The sequence below is a fragment of the Panthera uncia genome, chromosome C2 (genome assembly GCF_023721935.1).
Source record: "Panthera uncia isolate 11264 chromosome C2, Puncia_PCG_1.0, whole genome shotgun sequence".
In the NCBI taxonomy this organism is placed as follows: domain Eukaryota; kingdom Metazoa; phylum Chordata; class Mammalia; order Carnivora; family Felidae; genus Panthera; species Panthera uncia.
The window spans coordinates 123400303-123421508 of record NC_064810.1 but is presented as its reverse complement, the minus strand read 5'-3'; the positions used below and the strand labels follow the sequence as shown (position 1 = coordinate 123421508).

At 39.3% G+C, this 21206-nt stretch overlaps 1 protein-coding gene across 5 annotated transcripts in view; it reads left to right on the top strand.

Moving 5' to 3' along the window:
- Positions 1–3746: 3746 nt before the first annotated feature.
- The window catches only part of NCK1 (NCK adaptor protein 1), a 98592-nt gene continuing 81132 nt past the window's right edge, over positions 3747–21206 (top strand). The window contains exon 1 of one of the 5 annotated variants that reach the window (XM_049628774.1): positions 3747–3891. The gene's annotated coding sequence lies outside the window, so the exon portion shown is untranslated. The other 4 variants (XM_049628773.1, XM_049628778.1, XM_049628776.1 and 1 more) reach the window with 4 other exon arrangements.

The window sequence follows — 21206 nt, the reverse complement described above, 5'->3', positions numbered from 1 at the left end:
GGATCTCAATTATCTAAATTGAAGAAATTATCCAAATTGAAGCACAGAAGAAAAAAGATTTGAAAAAAAAAAAAGTGAACAAAGCCTAGAATGACTGGTACTAAGGACAAAGAAGTCTAGCATAAATGTAAATGTCTCAGAAAAGAGAGGGAAAGGGGCAGAAAGAAATATTGGCCAAAAGTTTTCTAAATTTGATAAAAGGAAACAGCAACAACAAACAGCAATCCACAGATCTAGAGAAATAGGTGAACTCTAAGCTGCATAAATACAAAGAAAACCAGCCACACCTAGAAACGTAGTGCAAGTGCTGAAAAACCTAGAAACAAAACTTTAAAAGCAGCCAGGGTGGGGGTGGGGGTGGGGGGAAGACATACAGGAAAACAATGAAACTTACAGCTAGCTTTCCGTCAGAAACAATGGAGGCCCGAAAACAACACAATGAAATTTTAAAGTGCTGAAAACAAACAATCACAAACAAAAAAACCCTTCGATGGCTTCCTATCATCTATAGAATCAAGTCCTTAATTTCTATAACCTGCTAGTGCTTACATTTCTAGTCATCTTCAGCTCCAGCAATGTTGTGTAATACCTTTTTGATTGTGTAATACCTTTTTCAGTGCAGGTCCCTCTATGTGGAAAACCCTTCTCTTCTTTGCCTTCTTATTTGCCTGACTAGCCTGACCACACAACTCTCCCTGTGGCTTAATGCTCCCCTGTACATATCTATAGCTGTATTAACTATATTAATAATAAATATATTTAAAGCTCATTCTCTGACACTGGATTGAGCTCCTTTCAGTTTAAGACTGATCTTCAGATCTCTAGCACCTATTGCAGTGCCTACCACAGAGAGGACTCAATAAATTTTTGTTGAAGTAATTCCTGTAAAGGCATAACAATACTCAGTCCAGATATTAAATTTAGTTACCAGGGTCCCCTAATTTCTATACTTCACAGTCAAGCTTGTGATTAGTTACTTCTTATTGATTAGCAGGTAGGGCTTTTTTTTTCATTGTTGTTGTCCTAAACTGTCCTACCCAGCAGTGATGCTCAAGCAGATCATTGTCTCATCATTTCTAACTATAAGCTATATCAAGCTTATAGTTATAAGTTATAAGCTATATCTAACTATATCAAGTCTCCTGGGAAAGGTCTTGAGATACGGAGGCTTGTTTTTCCCTTCCTTGTCTTCCCAAATCCTTTCCTTTGGGATTAATGAAGTGAGCTGCCTGCATGTTTTTATCCTAGACCTGCTATTGCTTACATTTCCAAAGCCCCATTTCCAGTCCAGAGGTCATATGTTTTGGCCCAAATTTTATTGTCATCTGATTCTGGCTAGTACCTGGTCCACTCAGCACTAATTAGCAGGGGTGATTCCCATTTTTGGTTTGAGTTCCGCTAAAAGAGAGGAAGAAGAAGCCATGCGCATGTTTATGTTTGGAAGTTGGGGAGAGAGAGTGTGTGAAAGGAAGTCTCCGGGACAACTCCCACCCCATGACAACATGTACTCCATTCCTTCTAAGTCACCATAATGCAATTTCATACATGATTTTTGCCTATCTACCCTTTTCCAATGCTTTTTTGTTTCATCATTATTTTTGTTTCATCATCATTTTTATTCAACTTTTTCTCCTTTTCATATTTTTTTGAACTTTTCTTTTTTTTTTTTTTTTTAAGATGTCCTGGTAAGAATGGGTGATGAGGAAACTTGAAGAAGGACCACTAAAAGGAAAAAACAAAACAAAACAAACATGTTTATGGGAACAAAAATCCTTTTTAAAAAACTCTTTCTCTTACTTCTTCTATTGTTTAAATATGTGACACACAGAACTCAAGACATACATATTCCCTTACACAATAAAATCTAAACTTATGACTTCAGCATATTTTTCTGGGTTTGTTTTCCCCACTTAAGGCAGTGGTTAAGACAGAGCTACCTGATGGCAAGAACCACTTTACCTGTAGTATTTGTATTAACACCTCCAACCGCATCACATGTCAAATATGTAAGTAGAATTGAACTGAGCCACATTTTGCTAATAGTTTGTTGTATGATTTTGGAGGAACAGCTTTAACCTTTGAACAATCCTTTCTCCAGCTTCAAAAATGAAGCTGAGTATAATAGTATCTCAATCCATAACTTTATAAGATGTATCAACAAATAAAACTATTGTGTTAGCCTGGGTTCCAATAACAAAATACCAACAACTAGAAGCTGAAGTCCCACATCAGGATGCCAGCATGGTCAATTACAGGGGACAGCTGTCTTCCAGGCTTGCACATGGCCCCCTTGCCACTGTCCTTTCATGGTGCAGATAGCAAGCTCTCTGTTATCTCTTTCTATAGGAACGCTAATCCTATAGGATTGGGTCCCCACTCTTACCATCTCAAAAAGTCTTAAGTACTTCCTTAAAGGCCCTATATTCAAATACAATCACATTGGAGGTTAGGGATTCAACATACAAATTTTGGGAGGGGATATAACTGCAACAGCCACTATAAAATATGCAAAGGTATTTAGACCCTTAGAATAAATTTAAAATTCACTTCCATTATTCATTTTGGATGCTAATAATGGGACATAGACATAGAATAGCTGTTGTCAAGAGTTTCATGGTTTACTTGCTGGAGCCAACTTGAAGCCAGGAAGGGGTCAATAGGTGGTTTGTGCTTGACCTTGTGATCCTAAATAATAGCAACCAAACCATACATCAGCACTCAAATGAATAATTTTGAAGTTAAATGCAGAAAAGTGTGAACTCTTGGGAGTTACGGTCAGGGCCAGGATTAAAGAAGGGATAGGAAAATGTATTAATTTTTACTTAAACTATATTTACTTAACGATTTATCAAGTACTAGGCAGTGGAGAAAAACAATACTGACATGGTTCCTGACTTAACAGAGTCTACCATCTAGGTACGGATACGGACAAACTCTTTTAACAGCTTGGGTGGGGAAAATACCAGTGCTTCATGAAAGGTACCTAACACAGCAAGCTTCCTTGAGGAGTCAAGGAAGCGGAGCCACAGAGATAATTCGGGAGGAATAATGCCCGCTGGGGGCGAGGGGCTGTAGTACTGGCGTGGGGAGAACCAACTTATTGATGACCCGGCAGGTGGCTGGGGCTGGGTCCCCAAGAATGGGCACACCTGGCACCGAAAGTCATTGTCCTCCTCACAGAATGGCTACCACAGAGACTGGAAAGCTATCCACGCACCAGGGCACTTGCAAGGCCCTCAGCCTCAGTTTATTTCGGTTTATGGCTCAAATTAACCATACGTCTTCTATTTTTCTCTCAAGTCGTCATTTCAGGCCGTTTGGTTTGTTTTTCGTTTTTGCTCCCCGCCCTTAAAAATCTGCTGGCAAGACCCTCTTTCAGGTGCCGAAACCAGAAGGGAGTTCCCAGAACAGTTGGGGCTTAACTTGGGAAGCAGTAACTTCTGCTATGGAGTCCCTAATGTGGCACTGAGGAAGAAAGGCCCAAAGTAATCAGCCAGAGCAACCTAAGAGGCAAAAGCGACAAGAGTCAGGGTCAGGCCAAGCGCTTCCCAACCTCTCGCTCTCTCTCTCCGCGGAGCTGCTTCAGCTAGCTCCACGCCCTACACACCGCTTGATTGACATGCGGACACGAGCAATCCGAGCGCGGCGCAGACAGCCATCGCTTCAGGGATAGGAGGGAAGGGAGCGACTGAGCCTATCGGATTGTGCCGGGAGGGGGTTTCCTGCCCGCGCGGATCCGCCCGTCGCCTCCCGGCCAGTCGGTGCTGGAGCCCCGCCTGCTCGCCGCGCGCCTCCCGCCCCTCTCCCGAGAGCTACGCGGCGGCAGAGCGGAGGCCTCGTGCCGTAACGGCCATCGCGGCGGCCGCGGCGGCGTCCCGGTGCCCTCCTCAGGTGAGCTGGGGCCGCACGGACCCGGCAGAGGGAAGGTGAGACAGTCCTGCCGACAGGCAGACGGCAGACAGCGGTTCCTTCCCCCGTACGTCCACACAGCCTGTTACTCGCTGCGTCGCTTCCTCTTCTCCGGCGAAGTTAGCTCCCCGGGCGCCGTCTGCCGGCCCGGAGCTGAGTCGGAGGGGGCGGGGAGGCCGCTCGGCCGGGCCTGGGCGTTTGCACCGCGGCTCCGCGCGACCCTCTGGTCAGTGCCCGGGTGGCGCAGCCCCAGGCCTCGCTCTGGCCGGCCGGTCTTGCGAGGCTGGGAGGTCGAGTGTACGGCGTGCGCGCTCCCCCGGTTCTTTTTCCTCCCTAAAAAGTCCTGTTGGCTGTTGTGGCGTAATCCGAGGCCGGGAAGGTAGGGACCTGGTAGAGGAGGGAAGGGGCACGCTCATCTCCAGCGCTAGAGAAGGGGAAGGAGCCGCAACCTGTGTTGAGGGTGGACATCCTTGGGATGCGCCCTGTGCCCCTCCCCCCCCGCTCCCAGGCCCCCCCCCCCCCCCCCCCCCCCCCCCCCCCCCGCCGTTTCCCTCGTTCTCGGGAAATCTGGGTTATTTTAACTGTGTGGACCTGCTGTACATACGTACGTTTGCTTGTTGCTTGCGCTGTGAGCTTTTGACTTGAAGTGTAATATACCCGGTAAAAGAAAGAAATTATCTCAATAGTTGGTTTTGTACTGTTTTCTTAGGCGCTTCCATAAAAGTTAAATTTGCAGTTAGAAGCTTGGGAAGCTGGATTTTCTTAGGGTTGAGAACTGTAACATTATAGGAGCTAAAGTTAATGTCGAACGGATGAGCTGGTCACCTAAAAATAATTTTACCCGTTAGATTTGGTAAGAAACCGTAGGAGTTAGGAAAGAATGAAGTTGAGAATTTCTAATCCCATCTTGGATGGTGAGCGAAGAAGCTCAATGTCTGATCAAAACGGGTAAATGTTGTAAGAGGTATTCATTTTTAGAAGGCCTACTTTGGTAAATTTATGAAAAACCAGCCATACAGTTTGTTAAGCATTTGGAAAGCACTTTTTTTAGAATCTCAGTCTTCATCGAGGTCACAAAGTAAATGGGGAAATAAGCCAAGAAGGTTTTGTTTGTTTGCTAATTGTCAGTAATGTTCAGTTCTTAAATAGGCTCCCATTCACAGTTTGATAGTAACTCAAGAAATAAGCATTGGTTGTTTAATAGTAGTTTTATTCCATCTTGATCACAGACTCGAATTTTCTTTTTTGGGAAAATTGTGATCTGGAGGAAATAGTTATAATACCTGTAAACACTATTTGCAGAGTATTCAAGACTTAGCTGTCCTTGTTCACGTATTACATTTTAAATTTCCGCTTTATTTTTCTGCACATTATCTTTTAATCCAGGCTTCACCAGTGCTTTCAGGTCCATGTAAATAAAATTTCACACATACACAGAATGTTTTGTTAGATACTGAATGATACTTTATGCCTATGGGTTTATTTTTCTTTTGGACCTTTGAGAGCTTTCTTGCCAAAAAGCTCAAGGTAGATTTGATGTGATTATTGTTATAAATCGCTTGTTGGAAAGGCCTGGGTGGCTCAGGTCATGATATCACGGTTCATGAGTTCAAGCCCCACATCTGGCTCACTGCTGTCAGTGCAGAACCTGCTTCTGATCCTCAGTCCCGCTCTCTTTCTCCTCTCTCTCTCTCTTTCTGTCAAAAAGAATAAATATTAAAAAATAAATACAGGATACAGTCCATTTTTTCCTATCGTAGTATCACAGTTTAACAAGTTTCACAATTTACTTACCTTTATAATATGGAAAGATACCAAATGTTCTCTACCTACATCAGGAGATTAAGTGATTATTTAGTTGCTAAGTAAAATTGGAGGAAACTCCGTGAAATCACTAAGCATTTAACAAATTCCTTGTAAGTACTTGGCTGTGCTGTTTTAGGAAGACAACTGATGTTTAAAGATTGTTTAAGGCAATGATTCTATCTGGATGATCCTCATTTTACTGATTCCATATATGCTGCCTTTGTTTTGGTATACCATACTTTCAGCTATCCAGACACAAACCTTGTGTCTTTGACATCTTTCATTAATATAACATTGGCAAATTTTCATCCACCATTTTTTTGGAAATTTCTTTCGTGTATCTTTTCCTTTCCACTAGCTTTTAACTAGGTTTTCTGCCTACCTTTTCTCTCTATTCAGTATGTTCTGCCTTCTGCCTTAATCTTAAAATAATGCTTCCAGCACGTCCGTCACTGTGAAACCAGCAATAGCTCCCTGTTACCTACAGAGTATACTTCAGAATTCCTCATCTTCTAATAGTCTGCGCAAAGCCTTTTTTTCATATGACAGTGGTATTTCTTTCTGGGAGCTGTCCATCCTAACTAAACCAATCTCTGATTCTCATTTAGACTTTGTGTTTGTCTGCCTTCGTATCTGTTGAAAATTTGATTGCCTATCCATAGCTTTCTTATTCTTTAAAAGAAACCCCCTCAAACCCCCCCAGATTATTACCAAAGTAGCAAATGAAATCCTGTTTTGTTGAAATTTAATTTTTGGTCCTGAAGTCAGTGCAGCCTTCCAGAACTTTCTGTTCCCTGTGTTGTTGCTTTCCTTTGAACCCATAGCCTTACTGTTTTATCATTCCTTTTTTTTTTTTTTTTTTTTAATTTTATGTGGGCTTGTGTCATGATATGAAGCAATATGGCAGGAACATTGGAATTCCAACCATTTGATTTATAGGTAAGGAAAATGAAATCCATACAGAATAACTACACTAAAATTCACACATCTAGTGATGATGGCAGAGCTGAAACCCAAACATTGATTTCCTAAGTCAACTTCTGTGTATTTCTTTTAATTCAATTTTAATTTTTTTTAATGTTTATTTTTGAGAGAGAGAGAGTGTGCATGCATGCACGTGCCAGCAGGGGAGAGGCAGAGAGATAGAGGGACAAAGGATCTGAAGTGGGCTCCATTCTGACAGCACAAGCACAGAGCCCAATTCGGGGCAGAACTCAAGAAACCAGGAGATCATGACCTGAGCCAAAGTCGGATGCTTAACTGACTGAGCCACCCAAGTGCTCTTTTTTTTTTTTTTTTTTTTTTTTTAAGTTTATTTAGAAAGAGCACGAGAAGGGGGGGGTGGAGAGAAAGAATCACACAGTCTTAGTGCAGAGCCTGATGTGGGGCTTGAGCCCAGGAACTGTGAGATGATGTCCTGGGGCAAAATCAGAGCCGTTAAGCTTAACCTACTGAGCCACCCAGGTGCCCCAAGTTCTTTGTATTCTTTAAAAAATTTTTTTCCTGTGAATTTTTTTTAATGTTTATTTATTTTATTTTATTTTATTTTATTTTATTTTATTTTATTTTTAAAATTTTTTTTAACTTTTATTTATTTTTGAGGCAGAGAGAGACACAGCATGAACGGGGGAGGGGCAGAGAGAGAGGGAGACACAGAATCGGAAGCAAGCTCCAGGCTCTGAGCCATCAGCCCAGAGCCCGACGCGGGGCTGGAACTCGCGGACCGCGAGATCGTGACCTGAGCTGAAGTCGGACGCTTAACCGACTGAGCCACCCAGGCGCCCCTAATGTTTATTTATTTTTGAGAGGGAGGAGGGAGAGAAGGAACAAGTGGGGGAGGGACCAAGGGAGAGGGAGACAGGATCCAAAGCGGGCTCTGTGATGCCGGCACAGAGCTGGATGCAGGGCTGGAACTCATGAACTCACAAACCTCAAAATCATGACCTAAGCCAAAGTTGGACACTTAATCACGGAGGTGCTCTTCTGTGAATTTCTTATGAAGTTATACTACTTCACATATTTTGCAATGTAGTTTTGTATTATTTGCTTCACATTACTTTGCACTTTGTGTTTTTGTGCCTTCTCATTTAGATTCAAAACCTGTATGTAAGGGCAGTGGAGTCTTTATGACTTGGATTGTTTAATCATTAAAACTGATTTAAAGTCTTTTTTCTATGCTTGTTAGCTGTATTAACAGCATTAACAAAAATAATATTGTCATCTCTATAGTTGGAGTCCGTGATTCATTAAAAAGTGAGTGGATCTCTTAGAACTATTACTACTGAAGGTTAGTTTGCTTGACTCTCTTGATTCAAAGAGACGGAATGTTTGGGTGTCTTCAGAGTAAATGTGAACATTGCAATGGTTTGGAGGAAATCTGCAGGGTTTATCACATAACTATATTTAATGATCTAGCTAAATGTTCTTTTTTAGATTCTTAGAACAGCAACACTTTTACATTTTTCTACTTTGTCATCTTGTTCATCTGTCAGGTAGCAGATTATTGAGCAATCTGCTTATTGAGCAAAGTATTCTGCAAACATTTCCATTTCGGGAGTCAAAGCTTTTTTATATTTGTTCTTGACATTTTTTTCTCCTTTTGGCTCTAAAGTTTCTGTTAATAGCATCAGCATAGGGTTGCCTTGGTATTTTTTTTTTTTTTACATTTATGTAGTAAGAGTTAAACGGTGTAATGTAGAACAGAAAACTGTCAGGTGAAATATCTCTGGAGGGAATGTTTTCCTCTTTTGGTTTGAAACAGGTTAGAAGCTGTTTTTCTTTTATTTCCTGGTTTATAATTGTTTTCTAAATTATTTTTTATTAAAAAAATTTTTTTTAGTGTTTATTCGTTTTTGAGAGAGAGAGAGAGAAAGAGAGCATGAACGGGAGGAGCAGAGAGAGAGGGAGTCACAGAAACCAAAGTAGGCTCCATGCGCTGAGCTGTCAGCCCAGAACCCAACGTGGGGCTCGAACTCACGAACCATGAGATCATGACCTGAGGTGAAGTCAGACACTTAACCAACTGAGCCACCCAGGTGCCCCTATAATTGCATGTTTTTTATTTGTGTAAATAAATTATCTGCTGTCGGGTGCCTGGAGAGTCTCTCTCTCTTTCTCTGCCCCTCCCCCCTCAAAATAAATAAATAAACATTTAAAAATAAATAATCTGCTAAAATAAACTGTTGAAATACTGACTATCTTGTTCTGTATTCCTGAAATTGTATTTAAGGATTGCTGAATTGGATGGAAGTATGGTATGAATAATTTCTGCTTTTCCTCAAACAGACCAATTGAATAAAGCAGTGAGAATATGGCTTTTAAAAAATGGATATGTCTAAAAAGGTTTTTAGTTATTGTTGTTGTTTTAAGAATTGGCCTTCCAAAAATTTCAGTACATACTTCCAAATCATGTTACATTTAGATCAACTCAAATAATTGATATAACAAAGAATTAATATGCCCTGTATTTTGAGTATTCTAGCAAAATAAAAATTTATATTTACAACAGAAATATTCTATTAATTAAACAAGCATTGGAAAAATTTCCTTAGAAATTTTTGATTGCTTACAGGTACTACATGTTCTTGATAACATTTTTTATTTTTAGAAACATTTAGAATACTATGTGTACAGTCCCATTCGCTCCCCCCCCCCCCGCCCCCCCAATTCTGCTGCCTAGGGAAGTCACTTTAATTTTTCTGTGTTTTTTTTTATTTCCCATTTCCTTTCCATATTTTTTTTCTTTTTAAAGATTTTAAGTAATCTCTGCACCCATTGTGGGGTTCGAACTCACAACCCCATAATCCAGAGTCACATGCTCCACTGACTGAGCCAGCCAGGTGCCCTTCTGTATTCTTAAAAAGGCCTGTAGGGCCTTCCATTGTTTGGCTTTTGCCCACTTCTAGCTGCATCTCTTGCCATTTTCCCTTTCCTTTAGGCTACTCTTTGGGCCTTCTATTGACAGGCTGGGTTTGGGTTTTTTTTTTTTTTTTTTTTTGGTCTTGGAACCTGTGAACATGCTCTTCCCTATGGGCAGATGGCTCCCTTAGGTCAATTAGTATTAAATTTGGCTGCTGCTAATAGAAAGAGGCCAAATAATTTCTCTCTCACACCAGAGAGGTCCAGCATTTGTGTGGCACTCATTTACTGAATGTTATTTCCAGGTGTTTTTTTCCGTAGTGTAAATAATTGTGAAATACAGATCTTTGTGTATAAAGCCTTAATTTTTTTCCCCTTTTGATTAATTCCTGTTATGGGATGCAATTGAAAATGTCATTAATTTCCTTAAAAACTTTTTAGAGAAAATATGGTTAAATTTTTTAAAATAGCAAAGTACACAAATTTCATTGTATAACTCAATGAGTTTTTATAGTTGTAGACATACATCCATCACCCAGGTCAAGTATAGAACATTTCCAGTGCTCCAGAAGGCTCAGTCATATGTCCTCCCTATCATTATTTCTTGTCCCCAAAAGTTAATTACTCTTCTGACCTGTATCATTACAGGTTATTTTCCCCTGATTTTGAATTTAATATATCAGTAGAACCATACACTATACATGTTTTGTGGGTGACTACTTCTGCTTAATATTGTGCTTATGAGATTCATTTATGAAGTTGGATGCAGCAGTAGTGGGGTCTTTCTTACCAAGGGTAGTATTCTGTTGATGAAATCTACAATTAAAAATTCACCATTAATGGATACTTTGTTCCTAGTTTTTTTTTTAAGCTGTTATGAATAAAGTTGCTATATACATTTACTTACAAGTCTTTCAGTGGACACACACACTCATTTCTTTTGTGTATGTATCTGGGAGTATAATTATTTTCTTGTCTACCAGTTTTTGAACCTGCTTGGAGCAGCTTTCTGTCTTGTCCATGGCAGTTTTGGTGATTTCTGTCTCTGCCATAAGGCTAGTGATCCCCCTTGCCTTTCTCCTGTGTTAAATCTCTTAATTCCTGTGAATCATGTCGCTTTGACCCCTACTTTGACCCCACAGTAGATTGCTGTTAAAGGCTGAGATCTCGCATGAATGAATGCAAGATCTTTTTTTTTTTTTTTTTTTTTTGGTCTTCCCACGTGATTTTGGTGAGTGATGAATTTAGGTTGGAAATAATTTACTTTCAGAATTCTGAAGACCTCGCCATTGTTTTTGGCTTGCGATCCTTTTGAGAATTTCGAGGATATTCTGATTCCTGATCCTAATGTTTTTTGCTTTTTTTGGAATTTTGTATCTCTTGTATTCTGAAATTTCATGAGGGTGTGACTTGGTGTACATGTATTTTTGTGCGTTTTCCTGGACATTCATTGTTCCAGCCAGATCTGCAAAATTATGTTTGTTAGTTATGGGAAATTCTCTTGAATTATTTCATTGATCGTTATATTAGTCTGCTAGGGCTACCATAACAAAATACCAGAGGCTGGGTGGTTTAAACAACAGCAATTTATTTTCTCACAGTTCTGAAGCGTAAGAAGTCCAAGATCCAGGTGCTATCAAGGTTGGCTTCTGATGAGATTTCTTCCTGGCTTGTAGACCGGCCTTTTCACTATGTCCTTACAAGGCTTTTCCGTAAGGAGAGTAGTCTATCTCCTCCTGCTCCGCTTCTGAGGACATCAGTCCAATTGGATTAAGGCCCCACTCTTATGACACCTCCTAAAAGCCCTTTCTCCAAATTCAGTCACATTGGGAGTTAGAGCTTCAAGATGGATGTGGAGAGGGGGAAACAATTTATTCTGTAACAGTGGTTTCCTCTCCTTCCTTTTTCTTTCTGAAAATTTTATTTCTGCTAGTCTATTTGTATATCAGACTACTCCTTCAGTATTTGTTTTTCTCCTTTATTTTTCATTTCCTACTCTGTTTGCTCTATATGAGAGGTTTACTTTATTTCCTGAGCCTTCTGTTGAATTTTTCATTTTTGCAAGCAAGATTTTGATTTCCCAAGAACTCTTTGTTCTCTTAAAAATTTTTTTTAATAAGGAGCATTCTGTGCTAGTTTCATAGATACATTTTCTTTTCTAATTTCTGAGACTATAAAATGTCTTTTTGTTTTGTTTTGTTTTTGTCTTTTTTTTTTTCCCCCTTGTTTCTTGTTTGTTCTTGGAGACTCTCTTCTAAATTGGTCTAAGTTTTATGTTGGAGGTTTGCTTCAGGTGTCAGTAATCCTTGGATGTTATCGTGAGATTGAAAGCTTGAATTAATGGGGACTTAAAGACTTTGAACTTTATCGCATGGTGGTCCAAGTGAGCCATTTTTTTTTTTTTTTTTTTTTTGAGAAAACCCTGAAGGTGTTTTTTTCTTAAGGGAAAACACACTTAAGTTTGAAGTTTTAAATTTTTTTTTTTTTTTTTTTTTTTTTTTTTTTGGTGTAAGGGACTGGTTTCTCATTCCCCACATTTGGTAGGGTACACAGATCTTTAATTATATCTGGTGATCCTCCAGTTCAGAGTTAGGTAGCCAACCATCAGGTAGATTTGGGAAGGAAACTTCTAAGTTTTTAACCACTTCTTAGCTTTCACACAGTCTTCCTTATTTAACTCCCTCTTTTCTTAGTTTAAGCAGTAGCAGGTGCTGCTAGTTCTTGACTCCTTTGAGGTTTCCAAGGTATAAATTGGGTTTTTCAATTACTGGGTTAGGCTTCACCTTTCTGGAATTCGCTGAGGTAGTTACCAGTCGTCTCTTTTTGGTTACAAAAATTTGTTGCTATTGTTTGCTTTCCTGTATGTTTTGCCTTCTGTGTTAATTTTCTTCAAAAAAAAATTAAGTGTTAAATTCACTATCTTGATTGAAACCTCTCAAAAACCTTATTTGTACTGTCCTAAGCTAAGAATGATTTTACATTTTTAAAGTGTTATAAGAAAAGAAAAATATGTGACAGAGACTGTGTGTGGCTCACACAGCACAAAATATTTACTATCTGGTCCTTTAGAGAAAAGTTGGCTTACCCTGTCCCTTGTTATAAAGTTTCTGATTTCCTTTAATAAAGCTGTTTCTAGACTACTACTTTACTCTCACTCAAGCTTAAGTTTACAATTTTGGAACTTCCTGAAGCTGTTTATTTTAATTTAGTCTAGTGCACATCATGGAAGTTATGACTAAGAATTGGTAGGTTCTACTCAATTATCAGAGATGTGGGATAATGGTAATGTAAAATCTCAAGGAGTAGGATAACAAAATATTGAAGAAATAAGTCATGGAACATGCAATATATACATAGATACATTGTTCCTTGTCTTTGTCACTTAAGTGCAGAATTTAGGCACCAGTACTTTTAGTAATGGGAAGAGGGGCAGTTGTCATAATGACAACAGGCTCAAGTCTTATTTTAAATGAGCCCTGTTCAGGGCGCCTGGGTGGCTCAGTCGGTTAAGCCACCGACTTCAGCTCAGGTCATGATCTCGCGGTCCGTGAGTTCAAGTCCCACGTTGGGCTCTGTGCTGACAGCTCAGAGCCTGGAGCCTGTTTCAGATTCTGTATCTCCCTCTCTCTGACCCTCCCCTGTTCATGCTGTGTCTCTCTCTGTCTCAAAAATAAACGTTAAAAAAAATTAAAAAAAAAAAATGAGCCCTGTTCATCAGCCCTCTCTAGTTGGTAAATCATAACTGGCAGAATAGTTTTGGCTCTAGGCAAGAGGCTGTTCTAGGCAGTAATATATATACACATATAAGTGTGTGTGTGTGTGTGTGTGTGTGTATATATATGTATATATATGTATTTTTCTACCTGATGCCAGAAATGAGAGGGAGACTTCATTTGAGCCACATGTCAAAATGGGAGAAACAGGATTACATTGTTGTAGGAAAAAAAAAAGTTTTTTTCTTTAAGTTCCACTGCCAAAAAACTCAATTATGTTTAGTCTTAATTGGTTTTTATATTTAAAAATTTTAACATTTATTTTTTGAGAGACGGAGAGAGCGAGAGACAGCGAGAGAGCAAGCGTGGGGGAGGGGCAGAGAGACAAGGAGACACAGAATTGGAAGCAGGCTCCAGGCTGTCAGCGCAGAGCCCAGTGTGGGGCTTGAACTCACCAACTGTGAGATCATGACCTGAGCCGAAGTCAGACGCTTAACCTACTGAGCCACCTGGTGCCCCTGTTTAGTCTTAATTGTATGAGCAGTCTCATCACAGATTGCTTGTATAATTATCTTTAATTCCTGTAAATGGTATCTTGTTTTAGTATTTATCACTGTTATTTTTTGTATGTTCCAGAATTATTTCTTTTTTTTTTTTTTTTTTAATTTTTTTTCAACGTTTTTTATTTATTTTTGGGACAGAGAGAGACAGCATGAACGGGGGAGGGGCAGAGAGAGAGGGAGACACAGAATCGGAAACAGGCTCCAGGCTCCGAGCCATCAGCCCAGAGCCTGACGCGGGGCTCGAACTCACGGACCGCGAGATTGTGACCTGGCTGAAGTCAGACGCTTAACCGACTGTGCCACCCAGGCGCCCCCAGAATTATTTCTGTGAATATACAAACTCATGCTCACTTTTAAAAAATATGCTCATATTCTACATCTTATTTTCTAATTTAGAGATTCTGGAGTCAGCCTAAATTCCACTGTAGGCTTCATCACTGTTTGTTTGGGGTTAGACCTCTATAAGCCTCATTTTTTTCTCCTCTGTAATACGGGATGATACCTAATCAAAGGATTATTATAAGGATTATTATAAATGCAAATTCATTTCCAGGTTCCACTTGATTGCTAAGTAGTGTTTTGTGTGACTGCTCAAGTGTATGGGTTTCTTTCTGGTGGGGTAAAAATGTTCTAAAATTTATTGTGTTGATGGTTGCACAACTCTGAATATATTAAAAACCATTAAATTGTACACTTTAAATGGGTTATTGTATAGTATGTGAGTTATATCTCAGTAAGGTATTACCAAAAAAAGGAAAAAAAGCTGCTTAAACCTAGATCGCTTCATCAGTTTGTATAGCTAAATGCCTGTCCTCTTCCTGCTTCAGCAGGAGATTGAAGATTTATCCTCTGTAAAGGACAAAATAGTGTCTCTGAGAGAGGGGTGGGCACTAGACATAATTGAAGATGAGGTGTCCCATGGAAAACACCTGAATTACCTGAAGTAAATGTACTCAATGTTGGGACCCTTATTAAGGCCTCTTCTCCTTTTTGGCTCCCAGAATTCTGGCTATCAGGTAGGAACTTACAGGATGCTTCTTTTAACTAGCCCCAGAGGAAAAACTGTAAGTAATTCACAATCAGCTTTTAGGGTCTTGCTATTATTTTATTTTACTTTACTATATATACACATATATATACATATAATAAACATATTGAACAAGTACCAAATGTAAACTTTATGCTAAATGCTCTGTGGGATGTCAAAGAAGTAGAAGACTCATGATTTGTAAGAGTTCATAATCTAGCTTTAATTAAAGAACAGTCCTAAGAAATACATTGACAAAGACAAGTTTAAGAAACATCTTACCAGAAGTTCTCAGTAATTGGGGTTGATGGAAGGCAAGTGAGGCCAAATCAGTCAGGTAAGTATAATCAATAAAGGAATGATGTTCCGTATATTAATAAATTTTCTCTTAAACACCTGCTGAATATCTAGGCTGGTGATACCCATATGTACAATGAGGACTTCTGCATTTTCCATGAATTTTTTATCTTGGAAGTTAACAATCAAATCTTTCATTACCCGGGGGGGTCATCCCTGCCAATTTATCACTTAAAATACATGACTCAAGCACTCCAAAAACACTCCTTGACCCCTGAATTCTATTTGTCTTACATCTGGCTAAATAAACGATCCTTCCGCTGTAGTAGCAAGCAGTAATCAACTATGACAGGCATCCTGTCCTGAAAATGGTGCTCCATCACTTAGATTTTTCCCTGGTCTGGACACTTTTTCAGAGCTCATTCTACATAGTAGGATAGATTTCTACCATCTGATCTGGAACAATAGCCTTTCACTTACTGGTATCCCCTGATAATCCCACAACTCTTTTCGTTTTCCTTCACAGAAAGACCATGCAAGAGCTTAAGACTTCTGTAAGACAGTCTTGTTTCAGGAGATGACCCAGTCTGTCCAGCTTATCATCACATAAACAGATTTTGTCTCCAAATGAAAGATTTGACCACCATAGCTACTGGTAGATTGATAACAAGCCTTCTCCAACCAAAGCCAGTGCCTGGCTGACATTTCCTGTGGTAGCTGGTGATTTGAAATGGCTGCTGTTAACAGACCAACTGAACTTTTGAGATCTCCACTGTTTCCAATTCCTCTTGAGTCTGCTGGTCAATCAACTTGTCTGTTCAACTTGTCTGTTCAGGGGTACAGCTGTGCATGAATTTATCCAAGTAAGGTTGATGAAATCATAGTATAGGTGAAGATTTTTTTTGCTTATTAGTAACATATCTTTCTCCAGTTTCATCTCTTAACCAATAGAAAATGAACAACATCTCCTCTGCAGAAGGCAAGCATGGGATTCACATAATTATGCACTGCCACAAAATGCCAGGCCAGCTATGGAACACTGGAAGAATACATCCATCCATAAGGAAAAGTCATCCACACTTTCAGGGATTGTTTCAATCCAATGACCAGTATCTTTGTTAAGAATGCCATGGCCATGGGGCACATGGGTGGCTTAGTCAGTTGAACGTCCAACTTCAGCTCAGGTCATGATCACATGGTTTGAAAGTTCGAGCCCTGTGTCGGGCTCTGTGCTGACTGCTTAGAGCCTGGAGACTGCTTTGCATTCTGTGTCTCCCTCTTTCTCTGCCCCTCCCTGCTTGTGCTCTCTTTCAAAAGTAAATAAACATTAAAAAAATTTTTTAAGAAAAGAATGCCATGGCCGATAAGGAAAAAACTGTGTGATGAGCTGGATCTTTCAACTTAGGCTTAGAATGGAGAGGCTCAATACAGCAAACTTCACCCTTGGAACCACTTAAAAGACACCTAGACTCACATGTTCTTTTTCCCATTGCTCTTTAATGTCAATGCAAAAACAGCCTCTGCTGTCATTATAGATTGCAAGAGTTGGATCATCTATAAACTTAATATGCAATATTACTATTCCTGGAGGATGAACATCTGTTACTGATCTTAGAAGTTTTCCATTGGCCAAATCCCACATCATGGTAGGTCCTTTAGCAAAGCCACAGAGAAGTCTTGAGTAATCGTTGTTGATACTGAGGGCAGAGATGGTTCCATACTGTCCTAAAACACTAGTGCTTCCTAGTTGCAAAGCTTGATTCTGATCACATATTAAGCCAATTCATGAGATGTGCTGCTATTAGATTGGACACTAATTGCTGTAGGCAAGCCCGCATCCACTTTGTTAGCTACAGACCCTATCTGGGCAGAAATTCCCTTCAGTAGTGAATGTTGCCTAATCCAAGGAGTGAAAAAGAATCAGGTAATTTCTTCTTCATTTTTAAGTTTGTCTTGTCACCACTATCTGAACTTGCTACAGATGAAGTATCATAGGAGTGAGAATCAGTAGTATCAATGTTTAACAATGTAAGATCCTCAAGAATAAAAGACTCCTCTTCATCATCAGTCTTACTGATTATGCTTTCCAATGTTGGAGGAGTATCAGCTGTAAGGGATATCAAACTCCTTGTCATCAGTCAGATTATTTTTTTTAAGTTTATTTATTTTGGGGGAGAGAGAATGTACTTGTAAGTGGGGGAGGGGTAGAGAGAGAATCCCAAGCAGGGATTCACTGTCAGCATGGACTCTCATGCAGGGCTCAGTCTCATGAACCATGAGATCATGACCTGAGCCGAAATCAAGAGTTGGATGCCCGACTGAGCCACCCAGCTGCCCCAGTCACATCATTTTTAAACTCCAGTTCCTTGTCTAGATCCATGTAAAAGAATTTTGAAACTGAAGGTTCAAGATTGAAAGACTTATTCAGCTTGTCTTCAGTAGTCTTGGCACAGAGGCTCTGTTAGACATTTTTGTGGTCTGGTTCATTTTCCATATTTACTCTTTTTTTTCTTTAAACGAGAACAAATCTACACCTTTATTTTTCAGTAAATGTAAATGCTTGAGGGGTATAGTATCATTTGGATCCTGTGGCCAATGGCTTTAGCAGGAAGGTTGCTTCAGAATTTGGCATGAACCATGCCAGTGTTGCTGTGAGCACGTTATTTTTCCACAGATTACTCTGGTTTTGTTCAGTTTGCCATTAAGAGTCACTGTGTTTTTTGCTTTGTACATTAAGCACATCTCTTGCCTAGATAGAATTCAGTTTCATCTTGAGCATAAACACCTTCAATTTTAAGAAGAGCTGTGTGTTCCCTCTGATTTCAGAGAACCTGCTTCTGGCCAGCAAAAATGGCCTTAGACCACAGCCTTCCAGATATATTTGTCGTTTTAGGAGTCCTGTTCTCAGCAGGCCTCCACAGGTTCTAAAATGATGGAAAGAACCCATTATTAACTTTTAATAATTATAATTCACTCAACCCAAGCAAATTTTTACTTGGTTTTGTTTTGATTTTTGGCTTTAGATCATGATGACCTGAATGATGATCTCTACTTGCAACCATTCCAGCCCAGGACCTTTATTTATTTATTTATTTATTTATTTCATTTATTTCATTTATTTCATTTATTCACTTATTCATTTCTTTTAAAGTGATTTCTATGCTAAACATAGGGCTCAAACTCACCATCCTGAGATCAAAAGTCACATGCTCTACTGACTGAGCCAGCCAGGCTGCCTCTAGGGCCCTAGTTTTAAATATGAGCAGACAATCAAGGATCACCAGGTGCATGAAGTAAGCTTTTAACATGAGATCAATTAGAAAAAAATTTTTTTTGCAACAGTCAGAACAAAAAATAATTCTTTAAAATTAGAGCATAATAGTAAGAAAAAACAGGAGAAGAAAGGAAGTTGAAAGAGAGATCTTTAATAAAATAGAGGAAAATATGGAAAATAGGTTATAAAAAGATAAAAGGTCAGTCCAGGAGGTGAATTTCTGTATAACAGAAATGCCAGTGAGAAAAGAGTGGAGAAAAATTATCAGTGAAATAATGAAGAAAAATCCCCAGAGTTGAGGAACCCCATTTTACAAATTGAGAGGCCTTTTGGTACTCAGGAAAATGGATGAAAATAAATGCATACCTTGAATCTGGGACTAGTCAGGAAAATGGAGACCACATTACTTATAACAGAATTTAATATAAAGAGTTGTTTAGCTATATTATGGGTTGAATAGTGTCACCTCAAAAAGATATGTTGAAGTCCTAGTCCTTCAGCATCCCAGAGTGTGACCTTATTTGGAAATACAGACTTTACAGAGGTAAATCAAGTTAAAATGAGGTGAGTGGAGTGTGCCCTAATCCAATATGATTGGCATTCTTTAATAACAGTGGAGGAATTTAGACAAATTTGGATGAAGACAGGCATAGAGAGAACATGGCCATCTACAGGCCAAGGAATGCTTGAGGCTACCACAAGCTAGGAGAGAGTCCTAGAACAGATCCTTACCTAGTTACCTAGAACATCGCCAGTACCTTGATTTTGGACTTCTGGCCTCCACAACTGTGAGATGGATATTTGTGTAAGCCAACCTAGTTTGTGTTTCTTTGTTATAGCAGCCCTCAAAAACCAATACACTAGATAACTGGAGAACTGAAAAGACACTAAAGGAATACTCAGGTATCATACAGATAGTAACTATAAGAAGTAAATTACTAGCTTCTAGGGCTGGAAGAAGATCTTGGGATTATTAGAATTTAGAAGCATGAAGAGTGGTCCGGAGGAGCCGAAACTGAAACTTCTGAGGAGTTGCTACCTGCTCAGAAAGTAAAGGTATTTTAGGGTGGTCTGTGAATGGCAGGAAAAGCACAAAAGCAAAAAAAAATTGCTAACTGGAGCCAGTTGCTGCTGCTGGAATCATTGCTGTTGCCAGAGTGAAGTTTGTTGGTTGATGGTTGTTGGTTGATGCTGACCTGAAGGAGTATCTCCTTGTTCCCTCCTTTAGTCTTCTAGTGTCTTTCTTGTATGGAGAATACAGAGTCTGATAGGGAGTCAGCTAGCAAAGGAGATATGTGATTTATAGGGTTCCAGCCTCCCAACATTACAGAGTAGAGAACTAGGTTTGAAGCCAGGAGCAATAACTAGCTAGTACACATAGACACTGAGGTATGTCCTCATGAAAGTTTGAAATACATAGAACAAAGAACATCCAGAGGTAGGGGAAATGAGTCATTACAAAGATTCAGTATTCTCAACTGCAGACTCACAAGCCAGAAGGTAGTGAGCAGTGCTCTCAAAATCTGAGGAAATGATTTCCAAGTTAGAATTGTTTTCCCAGTCAAATTAAGCATAAGTTTAGAGTGTAGACATTTTCAGACATGCAAGGTCTCCACAAATTTCTCTTCCCTACTTCCTTTCTCAGAAAGCTAATGTGTGATTTGTTCTACCCACCAAAAGGAAGGAGAAAACCTCCATAAAAGAGAAGGTGAAAGATACAGGAAACAGGAAATCAGATTTTAGAGAGACAAAGGGAATCCTAAGGTGATAGTAAAGAGGATTCCCTGAATGCTGATTATCTAATAAAAGAGCAGTAAGTCCAGATTGTACCAGGTAAGAAGGCATTGGTAGCTGTATGACAGTGAAATTAATAGAATACCTGATGTCTGCATATTTAATTTAGGAAATTTGCAAGGAATTTGGAGTTGAATAAATGATATCTTTCATTTGCTTAGTTTTTTATATTGGCATTTTAGAACTTTGTTCTGGAGTTACTTCCCTCTTATACTCAGTCCTGTGACTTTTAAGTAGTATCAATAGGTGGATGCTTTACAAATTTATATCTCTAGGAAAGATCTCTACCATTTTACATTCCCACCAACAGTGCACACTTTACATTTCCATCAACAGTGCCCAAAGATTCCAATTTCTCCAAATCCTTACCAATCCCTTGTTATTTTCTTTCTTTCTTTCTTTTTTCTGATAGTAACCATCTTAATGGGTATAGGGTTTTAGCTCATTGTGGTTTCTGTTTGCATTTTCCTAATGATAAGCAGTGTTGAGCATCCTGTACTATGTTTATTGGCCATTTATATATCTTTGGAGAAATGTCTTAAGTTCTTTGTTTTTTCATTGGGTGGTTGTTGAGTCTTGACAGAAGTGTATCAGTTGTGGTTTTTCTTTCCTTTTAACTCATTCTTGATAGAGCAGGCAGAGAAATGTTTTTAAGATTTCTGTATTAGTCATGGTATGCTAACAGCCCTAGTAAGCAACAAATCTTTGTGGCTTAACACAGTGGAGGTTTCTATTACTTTCTCACATTACAGTCTAGTGTATATGTGTAATGGAGTAGGAGTTGGGATACCTCTGTTCCATGCAGTCATTCAGGGAAAGAGGCTCCTATATCTTTTTAAGTCATCACTGTTACCACCATGTGGCTTTTGGGGTTGTTTTGAAAAGAGAAGGGAGTATGGAAGAAGCTTTTAGTCCCCATATTGGAAGTGGCATGTATCACTTTCACCCAGATTCCATTAGTCAGA